Source organism: Bidens hawaiensis, unplaced genomic scaffold (assembly GCF_021521415.1).
Source record: "Bidens hawaiensis isolate Kalapana, Puna unplaced genomic scaffold, B.hawaiensis_p1.1 tig00009076_1, whole genome shotgun sequence".
NCBI lineage: Eukaryota > Viridiplantae > Streptophyta > Magnoliopsida > Asterales > Asteraceae > Bidens > Bidens hawaiensis.
The window spans coordinates 873,122-889,248 of record NW_027491666.1 but is presented as its reverse complement, the minus strand read 5'-3'; positions in this window follow the sequence as shown (position 1 = coordinate 889,248).

The window sequence follows — 16,127 nt, the reverse complement described above, 5'->3', positions numbered from 1 at the left end:
AATCATCAACTTCCATACGCTTACATTCAACTTTTTAAATGAGAAAATTACAAATTTTTCCATCTTAAATTAGCCAAATTATGAAATAAGTGTTTTCCAAAAACAAGTCACTTTGAATTCTTTGTTTATATGTTCTGCTCGACTTTTGTCATTTACAATAACGGTTGTTAAGTTATACAGTTAAATCACCTCATGTACGATTATTTTAATTTTTTAACCTATTAAAGAGCTATTTGTGTAATCATGACAAAAAATGTAAAATTAATAAAAAAAAATACAATAAATACATGGACCATTCTTTTAGTTTAATTAAACAATAAAAATATCAAAATGATAAAGGTAACAAATCTCTCTCTCTCATGAACAATAAAACCTCATCGCATGTAAGCACCACGTATACACATCATTCACCATTATCTATGGTAGATGACCACCGCCATCACCATCGTTCACTGACAACTGTAACAACTCGGGTTTTTTTATTTACATATTACACGACCCGTTTTCGTTTTTCGGGTAAATTTCAATCAACAACACATCACTTGTATCGAGCTAATATTATTTTTATTATTATCGATATTATATTTAATTAATTATCGAATATAACTTTGATATATATTCATTTTGCACCATAGACTTTAGTTTTACCTTAATTTGTTTCCATCTTAGAATTTCAAGGACTAAACTGCAACATTTTCAAAAGATTATAATATAACTTTTAATCAAACCCTTTATCCAGATCCAACCCTTACCCATATACCCGTTTTGAATGAAACCCGCAACCCGTATACGTTTCTTGAACCTTAATTCTCGCATCTAATATGGAATTGATCTGTTTATATTAATCTCTTTACCAAAATCGGCCTAACTGACCCAACTGATTAGGAAACGAGGATCAAATTGATTACGTATTTGATATACTCTCAAACCGTTATAAACACATATAACAATATATCATTAACATGCGATAATAACCAAATTAATCATGTATATACATTCACACACACATGGCGATCAAAGGCCCCGTGTCTAATTGCTTTGCATATGCCTGTCGAGGTCGTTTTTAATCAAACCCTATGTCACACCCCCAACTTAGGGTTAGGCGTGTGATCAATAGTTGGTACCATATTTGTAAATAAATCAGAGTAGCGGATTAATGCGGAAGTCTTATAAAAATATAAGGATCGATATTATAAATATTTACAACATAAAAGACGAGACGGAAGTCTCGTTTAGTTTTACTTGTTGTAAGTTTTACAAAACCACCATATTTTAATATTTACACAAAATTATCCGAGCCATCGGATTCTTGAGCTCTTCGTCTTTCAAGCTTTAATCTTGATTACCTGCAAAATGTTATAAAATACGTCAGCAACGAATGCTGGTGAATATGCTGACGCTAAAATATTTTCTTTACTTAATTACCCCTCGAGACCACGTAAGTCTCGGCCCATCTTGGCTTAGGAATAATCAAGTTTAAACAATCATTATAAACTTGAGTCTCTACACTAGGTCACCTCAGCAGAACACCGCAGTGTTCCGACATAACTTAGGTACCATAAATATACACATGGTCAGTCTCACTCGGACGTAACTTAGGTCCGGCCCATCGTGGCTGGAGGTCGTGACCAAGCATGGTGCGTTGTTCCCACCGCGTTCAACATATGAAAGGATCCAGACAAATGTATACCACAGCCTGAGTGCTAGGCTTATACTCTTATTTACAATGTTTTTAGAGACACATAGCCTCATGTAAATTTTTACACATAACACGTTTGTTTGTTTGAAAACAAGTTTGTAAAAGTGGGGCGTATTCACCTTTTCAATGGGATCGGCTTCCAACACCGTGCGTGAGTCTTTTTTTCGCTATCTCTCACCTATAGTACGAGTATAACTTTTTGTTAGTCGGATACACGATCCGGCTTAAGACCTTTAGTCTTATTTATCTCGATGAACCTTTAGTTCATTATCTCTTTTTACTTTAAAACCTTTAGTTAAAAAAAATAATCTTTATAAACCTTTAGTTTATTTATAAAAACCCTATGTTTCTTCTTCTTTAATAAACGTATTTCTTTCTTTATTATTTAAGTATACTCATTATACTTAAATAATATATTTTATAACAAAGAATAATCATATACATATATATACTCACATGTATATTTTATTTTCCTTTTTCTTTATTTTCTTTGTTATATATATATTTCTTTGTTTATCGAGAATAACTTCGACTTGGGGTATTAAGCCTTTATAATATTTTATTATTATTTTATTCGGGCATTATGCCTACCTTTGTCAGCTCAATAAACCCTATTCACTCGGGCAGAACTTCGACTCTATTTCTTTATCAACACATGCTTTGACCAATCTTTTGCTTGGACACACGAATCTAACACCAACACTTCTCGGCACATTCTTCGAGATGGTCGTCGGGACGTCACACCAACATTATCTCCTTGCTTATAACATTTTCGGGAGGTGACACAATTATCGAGGTATTGGGCACGTGAAACGAGGAATTAGGGCACCCAAAACGAGGTAGATCGAGGGTCGGGTCTCGGGATTCTAGTGAGAAGCTAGAGAGAGAGTAATATGTGTGTTTTGGTGTGATGGAAGTGAAGACCCGAGGTTGCTATTTATAGGGCTGATTTTGGATCCCATCGCGGTACGCGATGGGTCCCTTGGCTGGCCCGTCGCGTACTGCGACGTAGGCCTGGCCATTCATACACTAGACCTGCCACGTGGCGACACGTGGCATGTGCCGCGCCACGTGGCGGACGTGTTGCCACTTGGTGACACGTGGCGGCAGTCGTTGCCACCGTGTGCCACATGGCACACGTGTCACGTGGTGTCAGATACCCCATCGCGGTACGCGACGGGGCTTCCTTCTGATCCATCGCGTAACGCGATGGGTCAGGAATTTTAGAATTTACATTTTAGCTCCTTGAGTTTGGAAATTGATAGTTTTGGTCCCTTGACTTTGATTCTTGACATTTTTGGCCCGAAATTTACGTGATGTTACACCCTAGCCGTCCGTTCTTGAATCTAATTCACCATCGATTGATCGTCTTTGCAGGAATATTTGTCGGTGAATCCCAAATGGGGTTTAACTGCTCTCATCATCACTTATATTTCGTTCATCCGATCAGGTGAGTAATCACTCCCCTTTTTACTTATTTTTAACCTTTTTGGGGACATATGCGTATCGTATCATATTTATCTATTATCTAGTATTCAAAATCGCAACTGTTTAATCCTTGTGTGTATATCAGTTTATGCCTAACTTGCTATTTGCTTACTTGCTTTATTTGAATCGTACTGAGGTCCAACATATTCTAGTATGATCATACGACCATCGTAGTGGCCGGCGTCCGACGCATTGACAACGGTTTCACCGACACCTCATTTTTGGTAACCAATGCCCATTCGCATGACAATGGTTCAGCTCTTTCTTTATGTTTGATTGTTTGTGTATGTGCTATAGTTTAAATGTTTATCTCACAGGAACAGTTTGCATCTTTCTTTATATATTATATATACTATTATTGTTGTGTCTTAAACTGGTGCTTTACTCACTCAACATGTGTTGTTGACAAAAATATATTTTATACGCAATTGCAGGTTATCAGCTTGGTTGTTTAGCAAGATGAAAATCACGTAGAGATGCTTTTTATGATACAAACTTAATTAATCATTGTTGTAATTTCATTATACTTGATGTACTTAACTGTAATTGTTATATTTGAAATTATTAAAAAGATTTTGAAACTTATGCATGATAATAACCTTGAGAGCTGTGACAATCAATTCATGCCCCGATATTTCCGTCGTAGGTTGGGGTGTGACAGATTGGTATCAGATCCAGGTTTAAGATAGGGCGTTAGTGGTGCCTTAGTAACATGCTTAGGAGCCCCATACGTGCTTATTTGTTTACCTGATGTGTTCTATTTGATTGTTTACAGCTTACGTAATTACTTGCTAGATTAAGTACTTATTTAACTATTTAATTAATTGTTTATTTTATTTGTCAGGCACACACACACAACTCCGAAGCTATGCTTCACTCTCAAATATTTTATTACTCCGAGACTATGTCTCATTCTCAAAATATTTTTATAACTCTGAGGCTACGCCTCAACCTTAAAATATTTTTATTTAATTTTATTATATTGCCTTTTATTGTCAGTAAATTTCCTTGCGAATTTCCTAACTTTGTTTTTTCTCGTTTTCACTTAAAACGAGTGTGATAAGATTCTCCGACATAGTGGAAATTGTCATGCGACCGAATCTTTAAGTTTTTAACGTAATCGGCTAAACGGTTACACCCTTTTATTGTGTTTTATTGTTTTAAAATGTCTAGTCGGGTGTAAAACCCATGGGACGTCATGGACACGCCAACTGTACATTTGCACAATTAGTTATAGTTGGGATATTTTGTTGGAACATTATCATCCGTGGTGATACACGAGATGTCTCAACTACTTATCCTTGAGTTCGTTTATTCGTTATTTAGTTTGGTCGGTCAAATCGCCATGTAACGCTCATGGGCCGACAAACTCAATTGATTCGTTGATTCGTTAATTAAGTTGGGCATTAAAATTGCCATGTAATGCACATGGGAGGCCAACTCACACGTTTGTTTTGGTTTTGGTATGCTAATAAGTTGGGGAAACAAACTGCCATGGAAAGCTCATGGGAAACCCAACACATCTAAGAACGTTCGTTATTTGTTTAATTGTTTGTTTATTTGATTCTATACGATGTGATTTATGATTTGATTTAATTATTCAATTATTTTATTATTCAATTATGCAATTAATCAATTCCTTACTTACTAAATCATTTTTTAATCAAGATCTATTGATTCGATTTATTTATATACTTAACACATTTTTATTCTCCTGATCGGATATAAATTCTTCATTCATCAAGACTCGATTATCACGAGTCAATCCAAACAATTTACACTCTATTATTAAATTGGTTTTCCTATTCATCTTATCACGTTATTATAACATATCAATACCTCAAGTGATTTAAATAATATAGCACCATGTATTACTCATGATATCATATACATAAACCATTTAACATATTTCAAACATTTTGTTGGGTCCATATTTGGTGGTTTGTACTTAGTTATATGTTTATTGGTTTTGGTTGTATGTGTTATATGTAAACCGAAATGGATTTCGGTGGGCTTTGGGCTCTACTTGGGCTTGGTTGTTAGCTTCCCTATATATAGAGAATATGTGTATAGGGTTTAGGGTTGCTAGTTGTTCACATTAGCAGAGAAGAGCAGAACTAGAGGGTTGTTCATTCTTATTATTATTCAAGTATTGTAAGTGCTTAAGCACCCGACGTAATCAATATACGTGTGTTTTGAAGCAACTTAGTGTTCGTTTTCTTGTTATCACTTGTGTTATTGAATAACCGAGCATTGGTATTCCGCACCAATACTCGTTTGGTTGATATCATATTGTAGTGATCCAGATTCGGGACTTACAATTGGTATCAGAGCCTTGGACGAATTCAGGCTCGTTATTGTGATATCAACGGATTCAAGAATAGTGTTCTTGGTGGTTTGATTATTTTTTACGGTGATTAAAGTGACCGGAAAAGAAACAGTAAGGTTTTTGGGAAGGAGTTGATTTTAGTTTGGAAATAAATCAAAATCCCTTAATTCTCGGGAGTTTGTTACTGAATTTGTTTTGGGGATTTCGGTCAAAGATACCAACTAGCTGGTCAAATAGTCATTGTTTTCGGCCAATCAGGACAGAAAAACCATTGTTCTCGGCCATTTTTAAAGGATCTCGGCCAAAATTGGGGTGTTCTCGGTCAACAACTATAGATTTCAGTCAACACCTATAGTTCTCGGTCAATCATAAAGGGTATTCGGTTAGAAACTGAGTTCTCGGTCAAAATATCAGGTTCTCGGTCAAACTCTTGACTTCTCGGTCAAAGTCTTGTGTTCTCGGTCAAAAGGAAGGTTCTCGGTCAAGAGGAGTTCTCGGTCAAGGAGTTAAAAAAAAGAGTTTTTTGGCAGGAAAAATTTTCTTGAACAAATTTTTTCCAGAATACTCCTTATAAGTAAAAATTCATTCTTGAAAACTTTGGCAAAAACAATTTTTTCGAGGTGATTTTCGGCGAAATTTTGGCGGGAAATTTGAAAAATTTTGTCTAGAACGAAATTTTCCTGGACTCCTCTTTTGAGCGGGACATCTTTCTTGAGAATTTTGGCGATCATATTTTTCGAGAAATTTTGGCGGGAAAATCAGTTTAATCTAATTAATTACTCAATGGATTCTTCACAACTCGTTTTTCAACCATGCTCTTTAAATTGTGGTGAGAGAATAGAAATGTATAAGCTTCATAATGACAGTCTAAGTAGAGATATGGAAAGAATAAAATCAGAGAATTTTAAACTTAAGAAAAATGAAAAGGATATTAAAAAACAAGGATATTAAAAAACTTAAGTCTGATCTTAGTTTAAAAGGCTGTCATTATCTAGATGCCCAACAAGAAATTGCTGAGTTAACTGCTAAACTAGAAGCTTCCAAGTTAGAAATCTTAAATCTAACTAGTAAGTTTGAAAAGGCTGAACTTGATTTTAAAAAATTCGAGGGTTCCAGTAAAGTAGTTAACTCAATGATTGAAAACCAATTGTGGTGGAAGGAAAATGAAGGTGAAGGAATAGGATACAGTCAAGTTCCTCCACCTTACAACCACAATTATGTCCCTACCCCTATCACCAAAGAACAGGAGGAAAAGATAAAAGACATGAAGTATGGTAAACAGGTTAAATCTGAAACTGTTGGATCAGGATCCCTAGAGGAAATCACGCCTGTTTTTATGTGTGAACAATTTTGATGCTTCTACTTCATGTGCAGATATAGTAAATGATGTTGCTTCTGATAGTAAAGGGGTTCAGGCCAGTGAAAATGAATCTCATTCTAACATGTCATCAAACTCAGATGACACCACAACTCAAAATTATACTAATAATAATACACCGAGTTGTGGCAAAAAAGGGAAGGCATGTAAGAAATCAACACAACAAGGACAGTCTCGTCCTCATAGATCCTCCGGATCTCCATGTGTTGATAAATCAATGGGTGCCATTTATATGAAGAGGCAAACATGTTACCACTGTGGCACGCCCGGACATATAGCCAGAAATTGTGTTCATCGTCTATATGTTCCCTATTACTAGCAAAATCAGAATGCAATGCCAAGGGGCAAGAAGAATGGAAAAACCTTTCCTAAGAATGAATTCCAACATGAGGCAAGTGCTTCCGTTGACATTAGAAGAAGGATGAAGGCGTGTTCCGTTTGCGGGAACGGCGGGCATTTGGCAAAGGAGTGTCACTACCGTGCTGTTAATAGACAAGCCCCTCAGGTGAAAGGTAACAAGTTTCAACCGAATCCAGTGGTTAAACAAAATGCTTATTTTAGAAAACCACGAGTATCTGTACAACGGGTCACAGATACTCAAGGATTCAAAGCTAATATGACAGGTTTGCACTCAAATGATTTAGAAACTGTTAAAATAAAAATAAATTTTCAGAAATCAAAGAGTGTTGAGAGTTCTAAGAGTTCGAATTCGAATTGCTCCACTCCAAAGTCTGTTCTTTCAAATTTCACTAAACCAAGACAGACTTGGAAACTTAAAACTCAGCAAACAGAATCTGTAATGACAAATGATTCTGATAAAGATGGGAAAGATATGAGTTGGCAAGAGGTCACATATGTTGATGCTCAAGGGAACCCCAAGACATTTATGACTTGGGTTCCTATGTCCAACTGATCCCGCTATGCGTGTAGGAACAACCACAAATTCATTGCTTATTAAATGGGTTGTTCCATGCACATGTCAGGGCAAATATCCATTGTTTTTTTTTTTTTTTTAAATCTTAAACCATAAAATGGATTATTTGTTGCCTGGACGAGATTTTTGGGTGATAGAACGTTTTTAATCTGCTCTTTAAGTGTGTAGGAACAAATCAGGGAATACATTGCATATAAAAAGGTTTTCTCCAAACATTCAACTCGTAAGGACACAGAATCTCAAAACAAGCTTATTCCCAGGGGAGATTCTAACAAATGGAAAGATTATGTCTTGAAGATAAAAGATAACCGTATCACTTTGGTATGAATGATTGAACAGTCAACAAGATTTTATTTTTTCTAAATTTAAAAAAAAAATATATGTTTACGTATAGTTTTTCAAGTATAGTGTATTTTTTTCTCAAAAAATGAGAAAATGACTTGAACGTACATGAGAAATGATAGTACATCAGTTGGCTGACTATCACACTTTTTTTTATTAAATACTTCGTTTCGACGATCGAGTCTTTTTGAGGTTAAATTTGTACATAAAAGTTTTTGCACAAATTTAGGGGGAGAAATTTAAAAAATTCAAAAAGAGTGTGTGCGTTTAATAATAAAAAAATTCTATGTCTTTCAAACTTCACTCTTGCTTAAAATTATGTCGGCTGCTCAAGTTTGAAGAACATATACTTGTATATGTTTGGTCCGGTGATCTACTTGTAGATTCACAAGATAGCCATTTGTTTAAAAACTGAAAGCATCCGGGACGATTGTGATGTGTTTTTGTGTTTTGAATTCTTTCACTTAAAGTTATGTCGGTAATTCCAAGTTGGAGGGACACGTATTTTCATATGTGTTTTGGTCCTGTTAACCACTAGTGGTCATACAGGATAGCCATTTACCTAAAAACTGAAGAGCGACCGGGGTGACTGAGTTCTTAAAATGTGTGTCTTTTGTAACTTTATGGGAAGTTATATTACTATTCAGTTAACAGCTTTTTAGAAGCCTACAAATATTTTCAAATGAAAATTGATCCAACCTTTGGAAAATGATAGGTAAATTGTTTTTATGTGCCTAACGGGTGAAGTTATTAAGCTTAAAAGGCTCTAGAACAGTCATTGATGTGTATGGTAGCTTTCCATGATGCGTAAAAGTTGAAGTGATATAAACTAAATATGCTAAACTTACTGTGGAGAGTCATTTTGAAGACATGTGCATGTCTCCATATAACATCTCTCCGAATGATAGGCAGAAAAGAAATTACCCAGTTATACACGAGCCCGTTGGTATTTGGTCCCCAAAATGATGTATCTTATTGAGAATGACAAAGAACAAATGTGAACAAAATTACTGTAAATATATAATCAACCAAAAGTTGATAAATGTTCACAAGCTTTTAAGAAAAACACAAATATGAGGGTTAATAACAGAACTACAAGGGTGGAGGCAATAATATAAGTCCTTTAACATCCCGAATGAAAGGCCTGTTAATTAAACTGTAAGTCCAACGTTCAACCTCAAATATGTTTACAAATTTGAAAAGAAAAATCAAATAAACAAGTTCTGTTATTAAAAGTTTTTAAACCAAATTCAGGGGGTTGGAGTCAAATTGGGGTGATCTGGGGAAAGCCAAATACGCTTTGAGAAGAGATAGGAGGCATCATAGGTCCATGAGTGATGTCCATCTAAGCTTTATGCCTAACTGAACCTTAATCATATCACTGATGCGATGAAAAATCATGCTAAGTATGGGATACACGCTATCAACCTGTCTCTTGTTGTCATAATAACGCTGAACATGAATCCTTGTGACATCACCTTAAACAATATGATTCCATGTTCGGATCTTTTCATAAAGGCGGCATTTTTATCAAAAACTGAAATTTGTTCCCAACTTTTAGCTAAATTACAAGAAGACCGGGTGATTAAATTTGTTTTATTTGTTGTTTTAGGTTTTATTTTATTTCATTTATTTTATTTTTTACTTCTTGATTACTCTTGTCGAAAACAAATGTGTTAAGAAATCGTTTTGAAATTTTTCAGCTCATGAAATCTGATATCGGTTATTGTGTTATAGTTGGTTTAGCTGGTATGATCTCATTTCAAGTCTTTTCAAGAAAAATAAAAAAAACAGAAAAAAATATAAAATTACAAAAACATGTCTGTCTTATTAAGTTTTATTTAATTGTTTTCAAAATATGTTGGTTGATTTTTCTGTCAAAGTTGATTGTTCTTTCAAGACTGATTTCTTGCAACGGAAGCATATGAAGTATCTGAGATTCATATTGGATGATGCTGTCAAACAAGGGGGAGATGGTAGAGTATTGGATGCAGATGCTGAAGTTGCTGATCATGCTCTACTAAAGATTCTGAAGATCTTGAAAGCATCAGTCTAAGGGCAAGATTGTTGGGCCATAATTTGGTTAGACTAACGCATATCAAAAGGCCTTGACATGATCAAGACTAAAGTGACATAAACGAAGACGAGTTGAAGAACTACATTGGTATAATACCGAAATCCCTATGGATTTCGGTTAGGCTAGTTTGAAGTAAAATAAACAAGAACGAAGCTACAAACCAAGGGGGAGATTGTTGGGTCCATATTTGGTGGTTTGTACTTAGTTATATGTTTATTGGTTTTGGTTGTATGTGTTATATGTAAACCGAAATCCATAAAGGATTTCGGTGGGCTTTGGGCTCTACTTGGGCTTGGTTGTTAGCTTCCCTATATATAGAGAATATGTGTATAGGGTTTAGGGTTGCTAATAGTTCACATTAGTAGAGAAGAGCAGAACTAGAGGGTTGTTCATTCTTATTATTATTATTCAAGTATTGTAAGTGCTTAAGCACCCGACGTAATCAATATACGTGTGTTTTGAAGCAACTTAGTGTTCGTTTTCTTGTTATCACTTGTGTTCTTGAATAACCGAGCATTGGTATTCCGCACCAATACTCGTTTGGTTGATATCATATTGTAGTGATCAAGCCCAACTTGAATAATAATAAGAATGAACAACCCTCTAGTTCTGCTCTTCTCTACTAATGTGAACAACTAGCAACCCTAAACCCTATACACATATTCTCTATATATAGGGAAGATAACAAGCCCAAGTAGAGCCCAAAGCCCACCGAAATCCTTTATGGATTTCGGTTTACATATAACACAAACAACCAAAACCAATAAACATATAACTAAGTACAAACCACCAAATATGGACCCAACAATCTCCCCCCTTGGTTTGTAGCTTCGTTCTTGTTTATTTTACTTCAAACTAGCCTAACCGAAATCCATAGGGATTTCGGTATTATACCAATGTAGTTCTTCAACTCGTCTTCGTTTATGTCACTTTAGTCTTGATCATGTCATGGCCTTTTGATATGCGTCAGTCTAACCAAATTATGGCCCAACACATTCAACCTCAAATTCTAATTTTTTAAAAACATATTAAACTTTGATAAAACTTTTCTCTCATTAAATCAATTCATCGATTATCGATTTAGATTATAACTTATCCTTAAGTTATAAATAAACATAAGCATAACATATCTAAGTTTCGTTTTACACAATAACTCATATGAAATCTAAACAACTATCTAAACCTCTCATTAAATCACATCTTTATTAATCATAGAATGTTTTCTCATCATTAAACTACATCAATCATTTAATTTCTATAACCGCCTCCTGACCACATGTTTGGTCAAGGAGATAGCTCATGCGATTTCTAAAATATAAACTTAATTTCCAAAATATAAATTCAATCAACTAAATTTTGTCTATTAAAATAATTGTTGGTAATTTTGATTCTTTTACCCCTACTCATTCTCATAACAACAACAATAACAAAAACCGCAAGTTTAAACATCAACTACATGTTGTCAATCAAGTTAACAATCAATCTCAACAAAGTCTCAAACAAGAAACTTTACGTCAAAATTCACTCGATATGCTTCGCTTTCCATCACTATTCAATTTAATCCTCATATCGTTTTGTACCCAATGTGATTATTTGATTATCTTGTTAATACTTGCAACAACTATGGAAATCTTAATCACCTACGCCATATGTGTTCTCAATTAAATCCCATTCATCAAGCTTAAAATTTTCAAACTTATTCTATTAAACCCTACTTTAAAACCTAATCAAAATATTTCATTTCAATCAACTTCAATTATTCAAACTTTTATAGATCTATTAATCAAATTATTTTAAATTAGATGAATCAAATCAATCATAACGAAGTTTATCAAAGAAGATGTTTTTGTCATTTTTATCTAAACGTATTTTATCTTGCTCAATCTTACATAATAAAAATCTTTTTCGTATTTTGGATTTAAACAGTTTCAAATTAATTTAAATAATTTATTAATTTTAAGTGATTATGCTCATACAATAAAATCTATCTTACCGTACTCCTAGTTTTGTCAATTGTCCTCATATATCCCAACTCGTTTCATTCCAAACCTTAAGGAATCCCTTCGTTTTCAAACTTCCAAGATTTACAACTTTTATCAAAAAACGTTTTAGAAACTTTAATATTTTATCAACTCAAAAATTCAGTTCATTTTTAACAATATTTTACACAAATGGCTATCTTCTAACCAAAAAGTATTAAGATTCTTATTTTCTTTAAAAATCATGTCTTCCAAATGTTTTGTAACTCACATGATGAGACGAGTTATGTGGACCATCCGACGATCTAGGTAATTATGGAGGCCTACATAATTATCAAATTCCTCGCATGGAAATCATAATCCGTGCAATTGTGTATCATAATATAGAATCGAAAGTAGTTGGGATAACGGTACAAATGTAGAGATGATAAGGACATGGTGGATACGCCGCTGGTACATCCTATATATAAGTGTACTTATCGGATTTTCATTTGGAGCGTTGTTTTGACTATTCAAAGCTCTGTATTACGATTTAAAAAAAAACTAAAATAATAATAAATAAATAAAATATTACTCAAAATTTAAATATGTTGTTATAGTATTCTTTAATTTCGGGACAAAATTTTCTAAAGTATGGGAGACTGTAACAACTCGGGTTTTTTCATTTACATATTACCCGACCCGTTTTTGTTTTTCGGGTTAATTTCAATCAACAACACATCACTTGTATCGAGCTAATATTATTTTTAATATTATCGATATTATATTAATTAATTATCGAATATAACTTTGATATATATTCATTTTACACCCTAGACTTTAGTTTTACCTTAATTTGTTTCCATCTTAGAATTTTAGGGACCAAACTGCAACATTTTCAAAAGATTATAATATAACTTTTAAACAAACCCTATATCCAGATCCAACCCTTACCCATATACCCGTATTGAATGAAACCCGCAACCCGTATACGTTTCTTGAACCTTAATTCTCGCATCTAATATGGAATTGATTTGTTTATATTAATCTCTTTACCAAAATCGGCTTAACTGACCCAATTGATTAGGAAACGAGGATCAAATTGATTACGTATTTGATATACTCTCAAACCGTCCTAAACGCATAGAACAATATATCATTAACAGGTGATAATAACCAAATTAATCATGTATATACATTCATACACACAAAGCGATCAAAGGCCCCGTGTCTAATTGCTTTGCATCTGCCCGTCGAGGTCGTTTTTGATCAAACCCTAGCCGTCCATTCTTGAATCTAATTCACCGTCGATTGATCGTCTTTGCAGGAATCCTTGTCGGTGAATCCCGAATGGGTTGTAATTGCTCTCATCATCACTTATATTTCGTTCATCCGATCATGTGAGTAATCACTCCCCTTTTTACTTATTTTTAACATTTTTGGGGACATATGCGTATCGTATCATATTTATCTATTATCTAGTATTCAAAATCACAACTGTTAATCCTTGTGTGTATATCAGTTTATGCCTAACTTACTATTTGCTTACTTGCTTTATTTGAACCGCATTCGGAGAGATCCAACATATTCTTGTATGATCATACGACCGTCATAGTGGCCAGCGTCCGACGCATTGACAATGGTTTCACCGACACCTCATTTTTTGTAACCAATGTCCATTCGCATGGCAACGGTTTAGCCCTTTCTTTATGTTTGATTGTTTGTGTATGTGATATGGTTTAACTGTTTATCTCACAGGAACAGTTTGCATCTTTCTTTATATATTATATATATTATTATTGTTGTGTCTTAAACTGGTGTTTTACCTACTCAACATGTGTTGTTGACAAAAATATATTTTATACGCATTTGCAGGTTATCAGCTTGGTTGTTTAGCAAGATGAAGATCACGTAGAGATGCTTTTTAGGATACAAACTTAATTAATCATTGTTGTAATTTCATTATACTTGATGTACTTAACTGTAATTGTTCTAATTGTTCTATTTGAAATTATTAAATAGATATTGAAACTTATAATGTTGCATGATAGTAACCTTGGGAGCTATGACAATCAGTTCACGCCCCGACATTTCCGCCATAGGTTGGGGTGTGACAACAACGATTTTAAAGAAAATGGGGTTGCATTCTTTTTTCAATGTTGACCCACCGCCTTTCACCTTCATCATCGCTGGTTTGAACAGCCTACAACCATCATCGAATCAATCATTAACCACCACTGATCTACAACTATCGCATATGTTACCTAAAACGACCTAATATGTCAACCATCACTAGTGATTCAGGATGTAGATTTGAGACCGCCACCACCATCTCTTAACTGTTTACACTCAGATTTATAATTTGTGAACATTCACCATCTCCAGCTACATTCACACACCACTCACACTTAAAATGTCGTTGGTCACCCTTGATTTTCTCTTTTTCTTAAATTTTCAACACCATTGTTCGATTTTATTAAATCCCCATGAGAATAATTGGTTTCAGGTGTTCAATTTGGTGTTAGGGTTATGATGGTAAATGTGCTTTTAAGAACACACACAGAAAGAGAATGATGGTAGGGTGGGTTGTGTGGTGGCGGTCCACACAATTTAGGTCGGTGGTGAGAGAGAGAGAGAGAGATGAACAAATGAATGAACACGAACGCCCAAACAAACAGATCTTGTTGTTCATGTTCGTTTGTTGAAAATATGAACATGTTCATATGTGTTCGTCAATGTTTTAATTGAACAGTTGAACACAAATGAACGAACATCAGTTAAAAGTAAATGCGAAAAATTAAATTAAACACACACAGAGAGAGAGAGAGAGAGAGAGAGTACCATAGATGTTTGGGGAAGATGTGCGTGTTTTCCTTTTTAGCTTTCTGTTAATTGTTTTATTAAACTATAAGAATGGTCCATGTATATATATATATATATATATATATATATATATATATATATATATATAGGGTGCAGTTACTGTACGCTAATGCTTAACGTACGGTAGGTACGCGAGACGCTCAAAGAAAAAAAAACAAAGTCAAAAACCTAAAACGCTCACAAAACCTTAAACGCTCATTAAACGCTCGTTAAACGCTCAAAAACCGTCTTTGTGAAAAAAAGTGAAAAATTGATCGATTAACCATCCAAAACTGATTTTTTCGGTGAAGCAATGATTGATTGGATATGTTTTGACGATTCCGAGATGTTTGGATGTGATTTCATGGATCGATTCGTGAAAAACGGAATTCGCGTACGTATTTGTACGATAAGCATTAGTGTATTGGATCATTTATATATATATATATATATATATATATATATATATATATATATATATATATATATATATATATATATATATATATATATATATATATATATAGGGTAAGGATCCTAAGAGAACCCTTTGCAAATTGAAAATTTTGAGAACCATTTTAAACCACTAAAAACACCTTTAAAAAATATATAAAAAAAGTCATAAAACAAAAAATAACAAAAATTTTAAAAAAGTAAAAAAACAAAAATTCTTATATTTCATTCCGGTTTCATTAAAAAAAACGTTGTATTATACACATACGTATAATTTTATTTAATTTTTAGTTAGTTAATACATATGTACAGTATCATTTATCTTAAATTATACATATGTGTATAAAAACATGTAAATGTATATATATGTATATATTATACATATGTGTATATAATTTAGCAAAACCGAGTTTTTTTAAGAAACCGGGATGTTAAAATAAGAATTTTGGTTTTTTTTTACTTTTTTCATTATTGTGTTTTTTTTATTTTATGATTTTTTTTTTATTTTTGGGTTTTTGTTGTCCAAAATGGTTCTTACAGTTCTCAATTTCAAAAAAGTTCTCTCATATCGTGATCGTATATATATATGGTCCCGGTAAATTTTTGA